This window comes from Zonotrichia albicollis, chromosome Z, assembly GCF_047830755.1.
Source record: "Zonotrichia albicollis isolate bZonAlb1 chromosome Z, bZonAlb1.hap1, whole genome shotgun sequence".
Taxonomy (NCBI): domain Eukaryota; kingdom Metazoa; phylum Chordata; class Aves; order Passeriformes; family Passerellidae; genus Zonotrichia; species Zonotrichia albicollis.
In genome coordinates this window covers 51673908-51693797 of record NC_133860.1, presented here as the reverse complement: position 1 = coordinate 51693797, position 19890 = coordinate 51673908, and the positions used below count along the sequence as shown (strand labels likewise).

The window sequence follows — 19890 nt, the reverse complement described above, 5'->3', positions numbered from 1 at the left end:
ACTCACCTGAGGTAAAAATCAGTTATCCATCCTGCATATTTACTAAGAAATTTTAGCATAAGATTATGCAACTTGTGCCCAGTGCTATATTGCAAGCTATTGCAGCAAGAGACAAAAGTAGGGAGAGGAAGAGAAATAACTTCATGTAAATTTGTTGCACTTCTATATTAAAAGTACCATTTTTATTTTCTTACACTGAAATAACTTTTCAAATCCCTTCAAACCTGAAAGAAGATGTACCTGCAGCCTTTAAAATATTTTTCAATACTACTTTTCACACTATCACTACAATGTTCTCTAAGCACTTTGGCTAACAGCTTTGTAGGGTAATCCATATAGAGACAGAGAAGAGTTTGGCTCCCTTGCAAAGGAGAAGGCCAAGGGACAGCTATTTACATGACTGGATTTATGCCTAAAATATGTAGATGCCATATCAACAGAACAATGAAAGGTTTATCCAATTTGTCAGGTCGTCATTTCCTTGCTCTTCAAGGGCCTACATCTCCTGAAGAACAAGGAAATTATTACAGAGCCACAGCTACCTGTGAAACTCCTATCACCTTTATGTACAAAACTTGCCTCAGTTTACTTTTACTTTCATAAAAAGCATGAAATCGGCAACAAGGTGCCTTACAGCTAAGCAAGTCAGCAAGAAATGCAGGGGGAGTGGCCTCAACTTCATCTCTATAAACTGGTCTTCAGTTAAAAGGTCCCTTCTCACACTGCCACTGCTCGTTTCCACCTTCACTTCTGTCTGGAGCTATAGTTTGTGCAACCACATAATGAACTGGAACAATAAATTGCTCTGACTGAATGCTAACCTGGCAGAGACTTAGCGTTCAACCAGAGCAGCTCTCCAGCAATTGCCTGTGTCAGCACAAAAGCAGTAGCAGTATGACCCTTTCGGCAGCAGCACTGACTTACACTGGATTAATCATAAAACTGTGAAGTCTAAAATGTTTCAGTTTGCCTCTCAGATGCTTGGAATTGTTTGAAGAGTCATAAAAACAAAGAAAGAAAAAAGAAATAAAGAAGTAAACTATCCACTCTCTGCTCCTCTTAAAAGAAAGTCCTAAGCTAGAATATATTGCAATCTGTAAAATACCAAATTACTGGGAAAAGCTGATAAAAACAGCAGAAGAGTTGGCATCCTATCATTTGTTTGGCTTTTTTTTACCAAAAACCTTTTTTAAATATTCCAGCCTTTTATTAACTGCATCACATTCACACAGCTCAGTATCATGTTCTCTCAATGCAACACTAAAATCATGGCCTACATTTACTTTCAGCACGCAGAGCAGCAAAAAAAAAACAAACAGTAACAATAACAGCATACATCAAAAACATCATAAGAGTTTATATCTTTAATCACAGCTCAAGTTTCTGGAATTGCACTGTTATCCTCAAATATGCTTTAAAAGGAGAACTTTGTTTTCCTGGGAAAATGGAGGAAAATTCAAAAACACCTGAAAAAGTAAATACTAAGATTTGGAAAGTTAGAATGCAAATTAGGAGAATGCATTTGTAAATTTTCATCGGTGGGGATCAATAAAACTGTAGAAATTAGTTGCTAAGGAGCATACACTTGTATCTCCTTGTGTACATTACACTTTTCTATTAGCCTTGGCTATGTTTTATCTCAAAGAAACTTTGTGTCATATGTGGCAGGCAAAAGTCAGAGTCACCAGACAATTCAGCTGAGATACTTGGCACAAAAGCTTTCTATGTCAGCACAACATTTAGTGAGTTTTTCAAAATGTTGCAAGTCTCTCAAAACAGTTCCTTTTCCACAAGGATAAGTAAGGTTTCAAATAAGCACTACAAGTCAGCTCTTCAGGAATCTGTTCTCCAGTTTCAAAAAGACTTAAAGAAACAGGATCACTCAAAAGAGACCTGAAAGTAATAGCTCTTAATTAAGCCATAGTGATCTTCACTAATGCAACAGCTTTAGAAACATAAATAGACAAAGAATTAGCAGACAACCACCAATACAAATAGAAACAGCAGAATTCACCAAATCCAAGAATACTCTGCCTTATGAACTGCAGGGAAAAAACCCCACAGGATTTGTGGGGAACAAAATGAATCCACTATTATTTTCCATTATTTTTGTGATGACTCACACAAGAACAAGTATGAACACTGCTCCTCTTAACAGACAGGGGAACAAACATTCTTCTAAGAGCCCATCTATTCTAAGTTTTATCAAACCAACATTTCCCAAGAGGAACATCAAAAGCTACAGTCCTCCATCCATTTTCTATGAGCACACCTCTCCACATCACAAGACTAAGAGAAAACCTCAACATTTAGAAAATATTGGGATTTCTATTGTAACACACAATAGTGTGTTTCCTTGCAGGAAAAAACCTAAATACAAAAACAATTCTCAAATTAAAAACTGCTTATCTTCAGGCTGGACAATGACAAGGCAGGATGTATTGGAAAAAAAAGTCTGCATACAAGTCTCATGAAATATCTTTTTTTAAAATTCTACAAAGATACCTAGTTTTAAGCTAAATAAACTGAAAACAAAAATTGGGAATTCCATTTCAAGAATACAAGCAATAGTACTCGAGGAATTGCTAACTCCAAGGTCCATAGGTTATGAAAAAAATTATTTAAGTGAAGTTTGTTTTCCAATTTATTCGTAGTCCACAATAGGAAAGTTTGCTGAGAGCAATTTAGGAACTTTTTTTTTTTTTTTTTTTTTAATAAAGGAAGGGGAAAAAAAAGAAAAATGTATTCAGAATAAAAGATGCACTTTTAACACACAACTCCCCCCACCTCCTGTCATGTTCTTCTAAAGCAAATTCCCATGGGCAGTAATTAGTTTCATAAATGGAAAACAAAACCAGTCAGCACACACCACACTTTAGGGCACTTAGTACATCTAGCCTAAGACAAGATTTGTTTAGCAAAAATCTGCAGCACTGAAGAAAACAACATATTTTCAGTGTTAAATGCCAGAAACATGACAAAGTGTTCTCTCCCACAGTTCACTTAAGGTTAGCTGCTTTAAGAACATAATAATCTTTCTCACAATCAAAATGCAATTTTATAATTCTTCATAAGTTAACTTCATAAAGTTAAGTTGCTATTTTCTTCACAAAGGGGACTGACCTTTCTTAAGGAGAGGTTTAATAGGGAAATTGCCTTGGTGAAATGGATTCCATTTTTATAAAAGTAGTTTTTATAATTTTTGAAAAAAATTACTACATTAGAATTTGCTTCAGTTCTTTACTAGTCTCTAAAGCTTTGGTTAAATTCTAAAAAGGTATTAAGTGTCAAATTATCCTCTAAAATTAGGCTAGAAATGTAAGCATAAGTCAACAAAAAAATGGTACTGTTAAATGTAGTTTTTGACAAGTGTCCTAAAGAAAAGGAAGCATAAGCTTTGCTAGACTGTGTACAGAAGCAACCAAGGGAAAGGGTTTGTTACAAACCCAATCTGATAATTCGCACACAAACAATAATACCTTCAACTAACAAGAAGGCGGCATTCTTGGAAAACTATATATATACTCACTCCAGAGCAAGAATGACAGCTGGATTCAGAAATAGCTGGTTTTAAGGCTTATGTGCAGGCAAATCCTTGAGTACTGCTTATTTCTTTCAGCTCTTGGAAAGTGCTACAAATGCTGTTATCTCAATGCACAAAGCCAACAAAATAAACTTGCATCTAGAGTGTGTGTGGATATCAAGGGGTATTTTTTCAGCTCATTTCTAACTGGAGTGCTAACCTTATGTGCTCTCAAGAAAACCAGCACAGGGTTTAGGAGGCTAACTAGCATAGCTTTGCTCAAAATCAAGTTGGTCTTTAAAATCTTGTATTTCCACTTCAGTAAGTACTCTACTACCTGAAAAGGTAGTAATGTCTGTAAGTGATTAATGGCTAACACATGGCATTGCAATTTATTAAACTTGCATCTTCTTTCACATACTGACATCACCCACAAATAACTATGTGTGTGGAAACTACTACTCACAAAGTACTTGCTGTGTGGAAGCTTCTAACATGCATACACAGATGATGGAAGAACTTAGATGAGTTCTTTCCTTCATAACTAGAAATATTTTTGCAACCCAACTGCACAGGAAATGGGTTTTATTCCAGACCAAAGAATAACTTTGGCACTTTTTAATCACTGGAGTTGAAACATCTATTTTGTCAACAGCCTTCACAGTTAAAATTTTAAGCAAGGTAGATGTACATTTTAAGCAAGGACTTCTGTACAATTCTTTAACTTAGCAAGTGAATTATACTTGGCTATTGGCAGTAGAGAAGTTCAAAAATGCACATGCACTCTGCTCTGACATTTACTTTTAAAATTAACTGACCTAAATTCACTGAAAACACTGAATTTACCACACTAATTTGAGAGAGAAAGACATTACTGGATAGATAGAAGACAGTGCATTACGAGATCATCTGCAAGACTCGGAAAACTTATTGGCTACCATCTGAGTAAGAGAGAAGCATTACTATATTTCACAATCAGTGCCGTAGGCAAAACTTTGTAGACAACACAATGATTAACACAGGCATCTCACTCCTCAATACAAAAATACAGCTATGTGACCAAGTCTTCTCTGTTATTTCCAATTAATTAATCAGAAGAGAAAAAGGGTATACAGATTCTGAAAATACAGAAACTTTCCCTGGAGTGCTAAAGAAGGGAGATATCTCATTCTTTATTCATACAGACCACTGTTTATCTTGTACTGAGATTAAATAGCACTATTTATGAAGGAATGGGAAGAACAATGTGTTTTCCCTTTTTATAAAAGAAGCTTCATCTATGCCAGCTAAACCTTTATTTTATAACAAAACAACCAGTGCAGAATTTATTTTAATCAGTGAATTTGGAAGTGTGCCTTAAAACATACAAAAAGTATTACATAGTATGCACATACACCTCAGACAGGCACATCACGAAACAAGAAATTATTGAGATAAACAGCATCAGTTTTCTGTTCAAGCTGAAAGGAGAAAAAAATTTAAACAAGATTTGTAATTGCCTGTAAATACATGCTTGAAGAAGTTAAATCACTGTCATACCCAGCAAAGAGATACTGCAGCTGAGCTGCATTAAACCTTAATGCACACATTTGAAATACCAGAATCACAAAATTATTTGGGTTGGGAGCACAGTAACCTGAAATACCATCTAGTTCCAACCTCCCTTGCCAGGAGAAGAAGCACCTTCCATTACACCAGGTTGCTCACAGCCCCATCCAAAGTGCCCTTGAACACCTCCAGGGATGCAGCATCCACAGCTCTGGATACCCTGATTCTCTGGGCAAGCTGCACCTCACGAGCCCCACTGAGTCCTACGTACAATCTAAACTCTTCTTCTTTGAGTTTAAAATGGTTGCCCTTTTTTCTGTGACCTACAGGCCTTCTTAAAAAAATCTCCATGTAGCATTTCATAACAGTGGTAAAGATAACAGCATGACAAAACTGGTGGCAGGAAACAGATGATCAAAAAAGACCAATTTTTGTAGAAGCAGGTGATCCTAAATCAGAACAATTAAGTTTAATCACCTGGGGCAAGGGAAAGTAGAACCTGAAGGCCTGAACATAGCAAGTTTGATCAGCATTGAGGATTTAGACACTAAAAAGTTTTGTCTCAAAGACTGCTCATAAAAATCAAATCTAAATACAAATGCTAAAGGGCTGTATTACTGAATATAGTGGCTAGCATTAATACTATGAATTTGGTTTTTTAAAACTTCACATTAGCGAAATACATCAACAATAGTGCTTCCTTTGGCCTTTTTTTTTTTTTTACTCTTTCCTAGCTGTATTCCACAGCAACACACAGAACACAGTGAAGGTGGTTCTCAGTGTTAACTGTATTCAATAAATCTGCATGGTTGCTTATTCTAGTTGCCTCAATTTTTGTCTCTGTTTGACTAGATTTCAAGACCAGGAAGTTGATAGTTAAGTTCACTCTGAAAAGCAGTAAGGAATGCAGCTACACACTATACCTGCCAATCAAAACTTTTTATACTGTTTTGTTTGGTGGGTTTTTTTCTAGACACAAAATCCAGTTACGATTTGAACACACTCATGTAGCCATACAGGCTTAAATGCGCACAGGAAGCGCAAACAATCACCAGAACATACTGCAGCTGGCACTCCAGTTGCTTGTCTGCTCCAGCATACCTTTCATTGCTACTGCTCACACCACTGTGCTTGTCCATATCACACTCACTTCTAAGCAAACCCATTTCTACTCAGATAAGTGTGCAATTCCAGCTTATGCATCTCATTTTCACAGCAGTGGAATTACAGTTGTCTGTAATTGCACGCGCATTACAGACAACTTAATATTATGACAGAATGGAATATTATAAACTAGATTATCCCACAAAGTTAAGTGAGTTCAGGAGTAATTATTGAGCAAGGAAGTTATCAAACACTTAAAATGGCACTTGCAGCACATAGGGAAGTCACAGAGACATATCCATAGGTAAGTTCTCTGAAGCATATTTTACAAGGTGTAAGAACATAAAGTGCATCCATATACACACACACACATATACACACCTTAACAAAAGACAAGGTAAGGCAACATTACTTCCAGCATACCATTAGGACTGAACAGGATTAAAATAGAAAAAAAAGTAGTCCACAAATTATTAGCCAGTCAGTCAATAGCAAGAGGAAAAATTATTAGAAATGTTTATAAAGACCACCTTTTTTAGATTGCATTATCAGATTATTATGAAAATTAATAAAGTAACAGTTACAGTCACTTGAGTAAATTACATGAGGATTAGAAAAATCAGAATTGCAAAAATAACTTCAGAGATAAACTGCCGTCTGTTATTATAGGACATGAAACAACACGAGAGCACACACTGGTTTTTCTAGGGTGAAGAAAGGGAAGTTTATTTTTTGACTTTAACATTTATAGATTTTTAAAAGTGATAGTGGATTGGAGGGTGAAAGTGCTACTTTTCTAATGACACTAGACAAACTGTTTATCAAATTACTTTCTTTTTATAAAAGAATGCAAAATAATAAGTTATTTACAGAAAGTGTGTAAGAAAGTTTGGAATGTAAACATTAGAAAGCTTACAAAATTTTTTAAAAATCAGAGCAACAGCTCTCCTTCTGCCTGTCTTAACACATCCAGCTGTGGAACAGGAATGGCTGGATGTCACCTGCATTTTGGCCTGAACATGCAAATATGCAAATACAGGACCATTCCTTCCTAGCAGTTCTCAAGTAAACATTGCAGAATATTGTAATTGCACAGCTGAAATATATTACAACCTACATGGTGATTACCTTACAGAGGCCTCTAACACTGGAAAAATAAACTAAAGGACAAGGTGAAAGATAAAAAACTTGCCAATTACATTTTAATGAAGCATTCCTACAGGATGATTTAGGATTGAGTTAATTGAACTTCATCCAGAAAATAACCTGTATCAAGGTCTGATACTGAAAATAATCTAGACTAGCTTTTTGCATCAGATAGCTAAATTGTTGCAAATTTGAACATATGCAAAGAAAAAACAGTTGACTCTGCAGTTGCTTTTTGTGTACCAGATTGTTTTCTGACTGCATATGACACAAAAACCAGGTATAAAAAGCAGGTAACCAGGCTTGATGGTAAAGTTTTCAAAAGCAGACCAAACTGATCAGGCCACTATAGTAGGAAGTATCATAGCAAATCACCTCAGGTAAGCAACTCCCAGGAAAGGAAAGCAACCAAGCCTGGAAAAAATCTGATAACACAGCAGAGGTTTTTTCCCTCCATCAGTACAGAAAACAGTTCTCAGAGCAGCAGAGTTCTGCAGACTGTGAATGTTTGAGAACCAAATCACTTCTGCATTAAGCTTTTGGTATGTCAAACATATTTAATACAGTTAATACTGAAAAAACCTGTATGATATAAATTGATTAAATTAAATCTTAACATCAAATTACCATGGTTAGAACTCAAACACCAAAGCCTAGAACACCACAGGTGAGAAATGCAAAGATGTTTTTCACACTTTAACTGTTACTCCTGCAATGACCAGAGAAAACAATTGTTTTTAAAAACCTGGACAGGTATTCGGTGTCTCTTTTTGGCAATTTGTTACTAACATTTTCATGAGAGCCAAAAAAGCACACCATTCGTATAACAGGAAACAGGTGTCTGTGTTCTTCCAATGTAGACTTCCTTTCCAATTTGCTTGGAGATGATGCAAAAGTGTACATCACAGGACGAAGAGGTGGAGACGAAATAAACTGACACTGCAAATTCAGTATTGTAAGAAGTACTAATGACCTAGCAATAAATATCTCGTTTTCTCAATCACATGCAGTTTGCCATTTATGCATCAGTTTTGTTACTGAGAGGTCTTACAGCTGTCCAGACATGTTTTACAAAACGTGGAGAGCCCTTTGGCCTTAAACAAAACATATTATTGTTCCCTATTACCTAGAAATTTCTTTTCATTTGTTTCTTGTCCTGTATGCCAAGATTATCAAAGGATAAATAGCCACAATTTTTCAGGTTAATATTTAAAAAATTAAAACTAGATAGAAAAGCAATCTAGTAACAATTTAAGCTTCTGTCTTAAGAAGTAGAACTGTGCTTTTAGTCTGATTTTTTTCGTGATTGCCAGCAAAATCGTTACCACTCCCACAAAATAGTGGGGCAATGATGTGATGATATAAATGCCTGTATCGAACATAACAAAGCTTTCAGAAGCAAAGTTTTGTGAAAGCAAGCTGAATAACTCCTCATTAATTAAAAATAGCTGAAAATACAATGAAATATCATGAAGTTAATGGACACTGTAATCCAGGACACTCAGAGGTCTGAAAATTTGCACCTCAGAAAAATTTTAAGTTTTTTAAAGAAAAAAAACAAAACCAAGCCAAACCAAACAAACAAACAAAAAAAAAACATAAACTCTCTCACTACCACAAAAACAAACCAAAGCAACCAACCAACCAAACAAAAAAGGCCACCAAGAAAAAAAAAAACAAATAAAAAAAATCCCCTAAATCTAAGAAATACCCAACCTACTCCAGACCATTCTACTATATTAATATTCAACAATATATTTTTTCCTATTGAACAGTAATTTAAAGTTGTCCAATGGTATAAAAATTGGAGCACTTATAGATATGTAAAGTGAAAACTCAAATGCTGAACTGACCTACACAGTCTTGAGAAGCAGCTGGAACCAATGAAGGCAAGTTTGGTACGGCAAACTAAGTTCTATTGCCAAGGACAGAAAACAGAAATGGAATATATGTGAGACAGAAAGAATGATAATCAGCAAGCAGTTCAGCTACACTCATTACACAAACCACTTTAGTCTTGTTTCATGAGTGTTGTACCCCAAGTGCTCTTTCACATTACAGAAGATGGCAACTACTCCAAAGACTGCAAAGAAAATACCTCAAAAGAGAAAATTTAACAACAAAAATAATAACAACAACATAGTTCTCAGAGCAAGAAGATTACTTCATAAAATGCACTTACTGCCCCAGTGGAAAGCTTTAAAGGTTAGCCATGCTCAGTATTATGTAATGAGTGAAACATCTGCTGCCCTGGAAACATTCTTTGTTAGAGAACTCTTTCTGTAATTGGAAACTCCTTTGGAAAAAAGCCAAATATAGTAGCCTGAAACACAAACAAAACAGCAAAGAAAAAGTCAAGAAACAAAAAGTCCAGTGGTTAAATTTCTTCTGGGAGCCCAAATCTCCAAGATTGCTTTTTGTAGTTATTTTGGTGCCTTTTTTGGGTTGGCGTGACTGGGGACCAGGATTTGGTTTTCAGAGGACAAAGGAGAGAAGAAAGAATGCTGCTTCAAATTCACCTGAGAGGTTACTGCAAGTAAGTGGTAAGAATCAGGGATATTCTCTCTCTTAGTGCTCTCTTTACTAAGCATTGAAATAGTTAAGCACTAATATTGAAATTACTTTGCCAGAACATCAACAAACAGAGATTTGCCAGATTAAAGAATCATAGTTTGACTAGATTTCTGCTAGCCATCTACAATACAATCATTCATATGTCACTTGAAATCATCATCTAAGGGCTCTACAAAACCACAGTGAAAACCCACTCACTGGTTTTGAAGAACACGATTTTCCTCATTTTTATCTTTTGGTAAAAAAGACCACATCACTGCAGGAAAGCATCTTTCTTCTCTGTACGTCTCTTCCTTGACAGCTTCACCACACCAAACCCAGGCTGTGCCATCGATACGGTCAGAGCCCCACAGCCTATCCCCACCCCACTGAACTCTTCTTGTGCCTATCAAGAGCTATGATTCCCATTTCTGGTTGGCCTATGATAACCAGCCTCAAGCCACTTGGCTTCAGCATTTTCTTGCTGAAAAATTTTCTTCCTCAGCTGCTTTTCAAGCTTGGTGGGAGCTTATTAACACTTCAGAAGTCTGTCTTTTAATCCTCTTGCCAACTCCTCATTAAGAAACTCTCGTTTGCCAAGATGTCTTAAAATTAAGTCCAAACCACACACTTGACAGCAGTTAGAATATTCTTTTGAATATGCTTTTGGTCTTAAGCTGCAGCAGTGCACTACTTACAGACATATGTGCAATAAATATTTTCCTCAAACATGAAGAAAAGCTATCAAGGGTAGCAAGCTTGAGATTCTCTGTCATGAAGTCCCAACACATACCAGACATGATAAATGTGAAATCTGACATTACACCTATTTTGAGCCTTCTTTTAATATCATCATATGATACTCAAAATACCAGCACTGTATTACTCAACACACTGCAGAATTCTCAGACAAAATAGTTACAGGAAACTTGATTTTCTAGGATAAACTATACAGATTTTAGGCAGTAGAAAAAGTCAAATCATTGTCAAGAGCATGCCATTAATTTCTGTCATAATTTAACACATGCCCTTATCTTTATATTTAAAATTTTCTTCACATTTGTTTTTATGCTTTTGTGGGTTTTTTTACTGTTTTGGCACACAATATATTTCTGGATTTTAGTAACTGATTTAGTTATATGTTTAAAATAAAAACCCTGTTTTCCTAAAGTGGGCTATTACTATGATGAATACAATTTGCAGTTGTTAACATTTCTATTTCCAATTTCACCATTTAGGAATTAATAAATTTGATTTACTTAGAGAACTGATCTCAGAATTTTCCAAATTTTTTTGAAATCCCATTATTTGATCCCACACAACTTACAGAACAGCACAGTCCCAATGTTCATTTGCTGTAGCATGCACAAAAAGTTTGAGACACTGTACATTCATTTCTCTGCACAGGGTGGAGTGGGATTCACAGTTTCGTCCTTTGCAAAAAAACCAAAACAAAAAACCCAAACCAGCAAAAAAACCCCCAAGCCCCAAAACAACAAAACCACCAAAACAAACTCCTCAAACCCTGCCCCACCAAACCAAAACCCAAACAAAAACCAACCAACCAAAATCACCAAAAAACCAGACACCTATCCCAGCCTTCACAATGCACTCCCAAGTATTCAGCAGTGGAATGTCCTCATTTTCCTGCAGTGATACTGCTCCACTGTACACTTTACCAGACTGCTGGTTCTCGGAAGGGACAGGTGGGATGACAGCTGTGGAGTCAGAAGATTTACCTTAGAGACAGACTACCATCATTTTAGTCCCTGCTCAAAAGAGAGAGCATAAGCCTGTCCTCTGTGATAGCTTTAATTTTTTACACTCTTTTTTTTAACCTCTGCCAGGTCTAGGGCAGTATCAATGCTCCATATAGACAAGTGGAGTAGGAATATAAATGGAGTGACATTACTTTTACACTTAACAACCTGGAGACCTGAAATGCAAAGTAGTTCAACTCAGACATTCAAACGAGAAACCATGCTAGTTAATGCTGAGAATTTTAAAAAGGAACAACAGACAATTAGACACTTGAGGATCAAAGCAGTTTCCCTCCTCAGATCCGTGAATCATCTGGCTACTAATATAAGTAGAAAAACAGTTTAAGATTAGAGGAGTGACTGAGTAAATAAGATCTTTTATTCCTAGCAGAATCAGCTGGATCAAAAAGCCTAAGAAGAGGAGGTTTTGAGATGTATAGTGCATACACTGTACCTCTGAATCTCACAGAAGAAAAAAGAAAATCTGTAAATGTCTTTGAACAGGAATTGTTCTGCTTTCTTTAAAATAAACTGAAATGTCACATTAGCCACTACGTTCACAGTGAATGAGTCACCACAGTCCAAAAGAATTTCAGGCATTTACATATAATTATTACGCGTAGATTTCTTAAAGTTCAAAGCAAAAATGCAGCAAAGTATATGTATTAGAGTTTGAAATGCCTTTCAAGAAAGCATGAGTTTCTTTTAAGAAAGTTTGTGCACCATGCCTTTTTGCAAAGGTGAACTTGCTATTTTGTCTGCTCAACGCTGAATGACATACTTCTCCCTTTATTGTGTGCTAGGTAGGTACATCTGGTTTATTTTTAGAATTGTACTAGCATAGCCAGAAGTCCACCAAAGAACTCTGTTCTTCAGAGTCACACAAGTATTCCAATATAAGTCCCTGTGAAAGTACACCACCACTAGTGAAACAAATTTTTGGTTTGCAAAGTCTGTTTTACTTAAGCCTTGAGATCTTCTTATATCAGTGCAGCTCCACGTTTGCATACATTGTTGATTAGTACTGGAAAACTTTAGTGGTATGTCTATACTTTATTCACAAACAAAACGAACGGTCCTGTATAGGGAGAATTACTACTTACTTATTTACTACTAAAACATAACAAAAAGTGAAAAGAAAGCTAACGAAGCATGTATCCCCAAGGTTAAGCAAGAATTTAAGGCCAGAAAAAATTTAAGTCTTTCACTGATGATTCTAACTGCAAGAATTCCCTTTGAATCAAATAAACATTATACGGGAGACATATACACTTGCTTTTTCTGGTTTCAGGAAAACCTTGAGAAAATAGTAACATATTTACACAGTTACAAATTTTTATCTTTTATGTCCTGCTTACCTTTGAATATGCAGAACTGAAAACAAACCTGGATGTGACCTCTAAGCGGCAGACTGCTCCCAGGCACTAGCAAGCCACATCACGGTGGTTTCATTACTTTGAAACCTTATAATTAAAGCACTTGTACTCTTCCTCCTCCTGCCAAATCCAAATTTTACTCTTAAATGGATGTGGTACCTGTTCAGAAAACTGAACTTCATAGGGTTAGCCTTCCTATCTTCCTTCCTATATTCCTAGCTTCAGCTAGTAATTGAGGGCACCTAAAGTTAGGCTTTCATTGTGAATTACCCCCTAAAAAGAAGGTGGTGGATAACAGGGAAAGAAGAAAGCCTAGAAACTTGAGTCTCCCTGGGCTAAAATTAACTTCTGTCAATATTGCTCTTCAGTCACATCTTTGGCAGCTTTAGCAACTTAACAGGTAAAAGATACATATGTTTTACATACATGAAATATTTCTCAAGTTATCCATCTCCTTGAAAGCATTTCCTCTGGTAAAGACACAGCTTATTTTTTAGGATTTGTTTCAAGGAACTCAGCAAAATGTATTATCTATGGTGCGAAAAAATACACCTCAGCATACCTAAGCTCATATTATTTGCAAATAGACAATTTTCTGCCACTTCCAGCTAGATACCCAGAATTTTACATTCTCATTAGAATCATTAATTAGTTAAAATGTTATTATGAAATTTCATGCTCAGCTGTGAAAGCACAGGTACAAATGACTCTGTAGTGTAGGCAAGCTGCTACTGCTATTTCCAAGGTCGGCTGACTGATCAGCTGTTGAGAACTGGCAACACCAGTTTCCATATTTTTAAATAGTCCCTTTTGATGATTAGAGTAACTAAATGAATTGCTGTGACTCAGCATTTTACTTTTTATTTCCTTTCTATAACCTTCTCTTAGACCCAGATGGATATCCTGCAGAAGCTTCAGGACTCAACTATACAACTAGAAGTGCCTTGAATTCTTGAATTTTCTGAAACATTACTTAAGTCCTTGAACTTCTTTTTCTTCATATGCTGCCCATAGGTAGCTGCTTTCTAGCTATGTTCTCTTTCTCTCGACTTCAACCATGCTTTAATCCCTTCTTGAAGTAGAAAAATATACACATTATGCAGACAAAGCATGAGGATATTTTAATCACAAGACTTCTATCTATGTCAGATTTCTTATCTGTTTGAGAGTATAGCCTCTTCCCCAGAGAACAGACAGAGGGCTGGAGCCATGTTATGTGACACCAGGAACAGCAGGACTGGGTTGCTCAACAGGGAAGAAAAAAAAAAGTCTTGTTTCAGCAGTCAAGTCCTCTACATTACAAAGATGTGCAAAGGAGAAGAGCAGCACTGAAGAATGCATCAGGAGAGAGACTTCAGTTAATGCATTACTGATCAAAGGCTGAAATTAATTATAAAGACAAAAACTATCACCGAAATGAGCTGGTTCAGAGAAAAATCAAGAACATCAGAGGTTCTGCCTCTTTGGTAAAAAATGGTTAGGTTTTGTGGTATACCTTCCCTTCGTTCCCAGCTGGAAATCACTTCCATTTCAAGACGATGAAAGCTTCTGTGCCTTTGGACACTCATAATTGTAAATTCAGCTTTTGCTGCTAGAAGTGAACAACTTATTTTGCACATCAATCCTTGATTTACACTATTTTTAATATCTTTTAGGCAGAGGAACACAGGCTCTTGGTTTTTGCTTGAAAAGCATCAAGTCTCTTTAGAGACTTTTTGAGAATAAAGGAAAGGAACTGAAGTGTCACTAAATGCAAAGATGAAAGCAAAGTAAGGCAAAACTGGCCCACTACATTTAACTGAAACAAAGCAAATGGAATGTTTAATGACATGCAAGCCAACATTCAAAAAGAAACTGTGGGTACATTTTTACTGTTCTTTCGATCAACAACTCTGAGATGCTGTTAAAAAGAAGAAAACATAGAAAATAGTTGCATGATTAAACAGAGACCATAATCATAATCTTAGTCATTCTGAAAACTTTTCAATTTTCCTGCCTGCCAAAGCAAACAGTAAACATTAGGACTACATTCATACCCTCAAAAAGCCTGTAAGCAGAAAGAAAGGGCTAAAGTGAGATACTAACCAAGACAAAGCTTTCTGCTCAAACAGAGCTTGGAATGCAGAGCACAGCGAACTTGTACTCCTGAAACTTTAGCATAAAGTTTCTACACGCTCACATTCTGTGACAGATGCACAAGAATTAACTTAACATGAAACAGTAACACTGTACCAGAAACTATGTTTCACTCCAGAAACTGTCTTGAACTAAGTCACTTTGCTTCTAAGAACAGAGAACTGTGAAGCTTTATCTACACAAATTTGCAGAATGAAACACTCTCATTATCATTACAGGGGTGTAGCATTTCCAACAACATTACCTTTTTATCAGATGGGAAAGAAGCAGCCTCACGTTTCTGTACAACCATGGGCAACAACTTTAACAGAGGGATTATGTTTGTAGCAAACCAGAAATTCCAAAGCAGATAAAAAACCTAAAACATTCAGTTTACTGTTTGAAGCACTACAGGAGGAAAACTGGTCTCCTGATGCAAGTGCAGCAAATTGATTTTCATTTTACAGATCTGAAGCAGTATGGACAACTATCAGGCAAGTCGCATGGGAAACAACTTGGTAGCTATGACTACGACCCCCAAGAACTACTTTACAGGTCACCTGTGCCAAGATCTCCAGCACTGTGAATATCATCCAAGAAAGAAGCATGCTGAAGGTGGGCAATCTTTGCCTTGGGATGACTAGCATACAGAGGAAGAAAAAGATAGCCTTCGACAGTGCAAGCAACCCTTAGACAAACAGACCTGATTTATAGGTTACAGGCACTTTTTGTTGTTATTTCAGACAGAAGGCCATGAAACAAGTAAGAAGGCCACCAAACTAGCCTTTATGCACACTGCTCTATACCTACAGGGGCCATTTACCTATAGGGGAAATTTATCTGAAAGCTTAACAGTAAGACATAACAGTCAAGAGACTATCTTCCCTTCTTCTTACAACTTTTTCAACATATCTTTTCCACCAAATTCTACTGAGACTTTTCTCCTACTGTATTTTTAAGCAAACCCAGATGGCGTGTCAAGATGAACACCTGAACACACTTATCCTTAAAGCATATAAAGGCTGAATTCCAAAATCAATTCTCCACTGGTCAAATGCAGACCTAAAGAAGAACTAAACTTAAAAAGATACCACTTCTAGAACTGTATTTCAATAATATGTGGCACTAACACTCCAAATGAGAATTAAAAATATGTTGAGGCAGGGGGATGCTATACATACCAACATTTAATATTCCAATTTTGCTCCAGTTGTTTGGGTTTTTTTAATGAAAACCATGTAATGGTTGATCAGAAAGAAATCACACACACAGTCATCAAATAAGAAAACACATACGTAAGACATGGTCCAAAAAGATGTCACTACTTTACTTTGGGCTATGGAGGGACCAATCTTAACCGAAGAATAAACAGTCAGATGTAACATTACACTTATCCATAAGTATTTATGAAAATGCCCATCTTAACTTGTAAGATTTCTTTTTTTTTTTAAAAGATTCAAACATTGAAATTTTAGCAGCAATTTTTGTTGAGTTGCACTAGTTACTGTTTTAACACAGAAGTCAGAACTCATGTAGGCAAGCTAATATTTATATTTCTGGTTTCTACTGAACTTCATTGCATGCTCAAGACAGACATGCACTATTAGCATTTCATATCCACTGGAATGGTAAAAAGCAGTGTATCAGCTAATTCTTAAAAAAAAAATTGAAAAATCTTAAAAACCACTTACAGTCACATTTATAATATAAACATTCACAAACTACCTATCAGTTATGGTTTTTTAGTTGGTGTCCTTTTTGCAAAGGATTTGAAATATATACATGCTAGTATGGCTGGTTAGTAGTCTGCTTAATCGCTTAAGTCTGATCATGACTGCTTTTCAAAAAAAAATACAAATAAAAAATCTTTCGTTTCCCAAACAGACATGAAGTAGTTTGCATTCCACCATTATTTTTTCCCACAGGAACAAAACATTTACTCCCTAACTCCTAATATGCCAGCTTAAAAAGAGTGATGTAAAAACTTTTACCAACTTCGTGTTTGGTCCACATGAAGAAACAGCCAACAAAACTAACAGCATATCTCTTTTTATTAACATGTCCATGTGAAGGCTCAAATTTACCTAAACTTTAAACTCCTATGAAGTTTAATAACTTCATAGGAAGCCAAGAAAATACTAGAGAAGTCGCACTAACACAACTTAGAGGGGAAAAAAAAAATGAGTCAAATGAAATGTCCTGTTTGTTGTTTGTCCTTTCCTCATGCAGGTATAAAAGGTTAGCCAGAGGCATTGTTTGACAGCAACACAACAGTCCATGTCTGCAACGAGTTTGATCTTAAGAAGAGAAGAGGACTTAACAGCGTTAAAAAGATTGGTACAGAATTGACATTAAGCTTAGAATTAATATAGTGTTGTTCAGTTTTTGCATCCCTTCTGAGACTGTGGTACCAACAATTTCGAGGACTGGGTTTGGCATTATCAGGACAGTTAATCAGCTTACATCATATTTAAACAGTCTGTGAATATTTTTTCACTGTTTATCACACAAAACCCCTAGCATATCACCAGATCTTTCCGCTCCATAGGCTCTCTGGCTGTGCAGCAATGACACACGAGATATCCTCAGATGACAATACAGATTGATTAAAAGTTATGCATTTAGCTTTTCCTTGTTCTCACGTCTTCAGTACTTTACGTTTCTCACTCATACGACCAACTTCCAAAATACCAGTGTGACTCAGTCAGGACGATCCCTGTTATCCTAACAGCCTTCCAACAGCCGGTGACGATCGCCGGCAAGGGTTAAACTCGCTGACGCCGGAGCTTAGGGGAGGAGCCGGGGCATGGAAAGGGAGAGGAAAATGGAGAAATATAGGAGGGAGCTGTCCCGGGACTCACCTGCAGCGCCTGCCACCTGCGCCGCTGGAGAGCCCCGCGCTCCCGTGCGGCGGCCGCGCCCAACGGGAGCAGGGAAAGTAACAATTATCATGGTCATAATTATAGCGAAAAAGTCCAGAAAGCGCCTCCGCCCCGCCGGCCGCGCAGAGCGGGTTAAGGACGAGCCCCGGCGCAGAAGCTCTGCCGGGGCAGGTCAGGGCAGGAGCCCTTCCCAGGGACCGAGCAGGCGCGGGGGAACAGCCCGAGCGTCCCTGCCTGTCCGGCGAGGAGGGGAGTTTCCTCCGGACAGATGAGAGGGGAAGGAGGGGGCCGTGGAGCCGGGGGCAGGAGAGGGGCTCCCACGCCGAGCCCTGCGCCCCGAGGCGGGAGCGGGCGCCAGACCCGGCGGCTCGCCCGCCTGCCCCGCTCCCGCCTGTCAGGCCGTCTCCTCTCCTCTCCTCTCCTCTCCTCTCCTCTCCTCTCCTCTCCTCCCTCCCTCCCTGCCTGCCGCGGCCGCTCACCTGCCGCCGGCCCCTGCCCCTCGAGCGCGCCGCCGGCCGCGCCACCCCCGCCCCGCCGCTTCGCGCCGTGCCTGCCGCCGCCTCAGGAGCTGCCGCACCCGTCACCGCTCCTGTTTGGGGAGGAAGCGGCCACCATGTTACTTTCTCCCCCTCCAACGCCTACAGGCGGGTCCAGGGCCCGCCCCGAAAGGAGGCGGTGGCGGCGGGGCCGGGGAGCGGCGCTGTGGCGGCCAGGGGGCGCCGGCGGGCGGGCCGGAGGCCGGGGCTCGCCCCGCGGCGCGGGCACCTGCAGCGGGCACCCCGAGGAGCCGGCCCTGTGTGCCCGGGCACTCCCTTCAGCCGGCCCGCCCCGTGTGCCCGGGCACCCCGAGGAGCCGGCCCTGTGTGCCCGGGCACTCCGTTCAGCCGGCCCGCCCCGTGTGCCCGGGCACCCCGAGGACCCGGCCCCGTGTCCCCTCAGGCGGGCAGCCGGGTGGGGGTACGGGGGTGCTACTGTCCCCGCTGCGGCGTCGGTGAGGTGTTGGGTTGTAGCAGGAAAAAAGTAGTAAGAAAGGAAGCTTGGCGAATCACAGAATATTCTGTGTTGGAAGGGACCCATCGAGGTTCAGTTCTTAGTCCTCTACAGGACAGCCCCAAGAATCAAGCTGAGAGCATTGTCCAAATGCTTCTTAAACTCTATGTCAGGCTTGGGGAGCCTGTTCCTGTGCTCAACTACAGTCGGGGTGAGGAACCTTTTCCTAATATCCAACCGAAACATCCTTTAATGCAGTATCACATCATTCCCTCGGGTCCTGTCACTGTTTGCCAGAGAGGAGATCAATGCCTGCCTCAACACTCCCTTTCATGAGGAACCTGCAGACTCTGATGAGGACTATTCTCAGCCTCCTCCAGGCTGAACAGACCAAATGACCTCATCTTATCCTTGTATGGTTGTGATCATTTCAGCTACCTACCCTGATGAGGCTATGCACTTCATAGGTGGCTATCATTTAACCAAATAGTGCTTGTAACTTTTTCTGAAAGACACAGAAGTGTAGTGCTACAAACAAGGTCAGAGGAGCTTACCTTGGGTGAAGGGAAGATGGTAGACACAGGTTTTTTGTATTTTAATGAGGTATTTTGTTTTTGAAGCGTCCTTCTGGACAAATTGTCCAGCAGTGAGAGGAGCAGTTTCACAGTGCAGAGGGTGAAGAATTGACTGAAGGGCAGAGCTCAAAGGGTAGCAGACAATGTGGGTACATCTGGCTGACAGCAGCTCATCAGTGGTGTTCCTCAGGGTTCTGTTCTACCTTCTGATCACAGATGTTTTTATCTGTGATCAGAAGGTAGGAGTTGAAGGCATATTTAGGATATTTGCTGATGATATTAAATTGGGGGCTGCTATTGACTCTCTTGGGAGACTCT

General features: G+C 38.8%; 1 protein-coding gene across 4 annotated transcripts in view; it reads right to left on the bottom strand.

The window, feature by feature from the left end:
* DENND4C (DENN domain containing 4C) overlaps positions 1-18675 on the bottom strand; it is a 71939-nt gene extending 53264 nt beyond the window's left edge. The window contains exons 1-2 of one of the 4 annotated variants that reach the window (XM_074533372.1): positions 18487-18675; positions 9504-9644 (exon numbers count right to left, since the gene is read on the bottom strand). The gene's annotated coding sequence lies outside the window, so the exon portion shown is untranslated. Of the gene's footprint in view, positions 1-9174; positions 9437-9503; positions 9645-10093; positions 10753-18486 lie in introns of those variants that run through there. The other 3 variants (XM_074533373.1, XM_005490927.4, XM_026795788.2) reach the window with 3 other exon arrangements.
* Positions 18676-19890: the final 1215 nt, after the last annotated feature.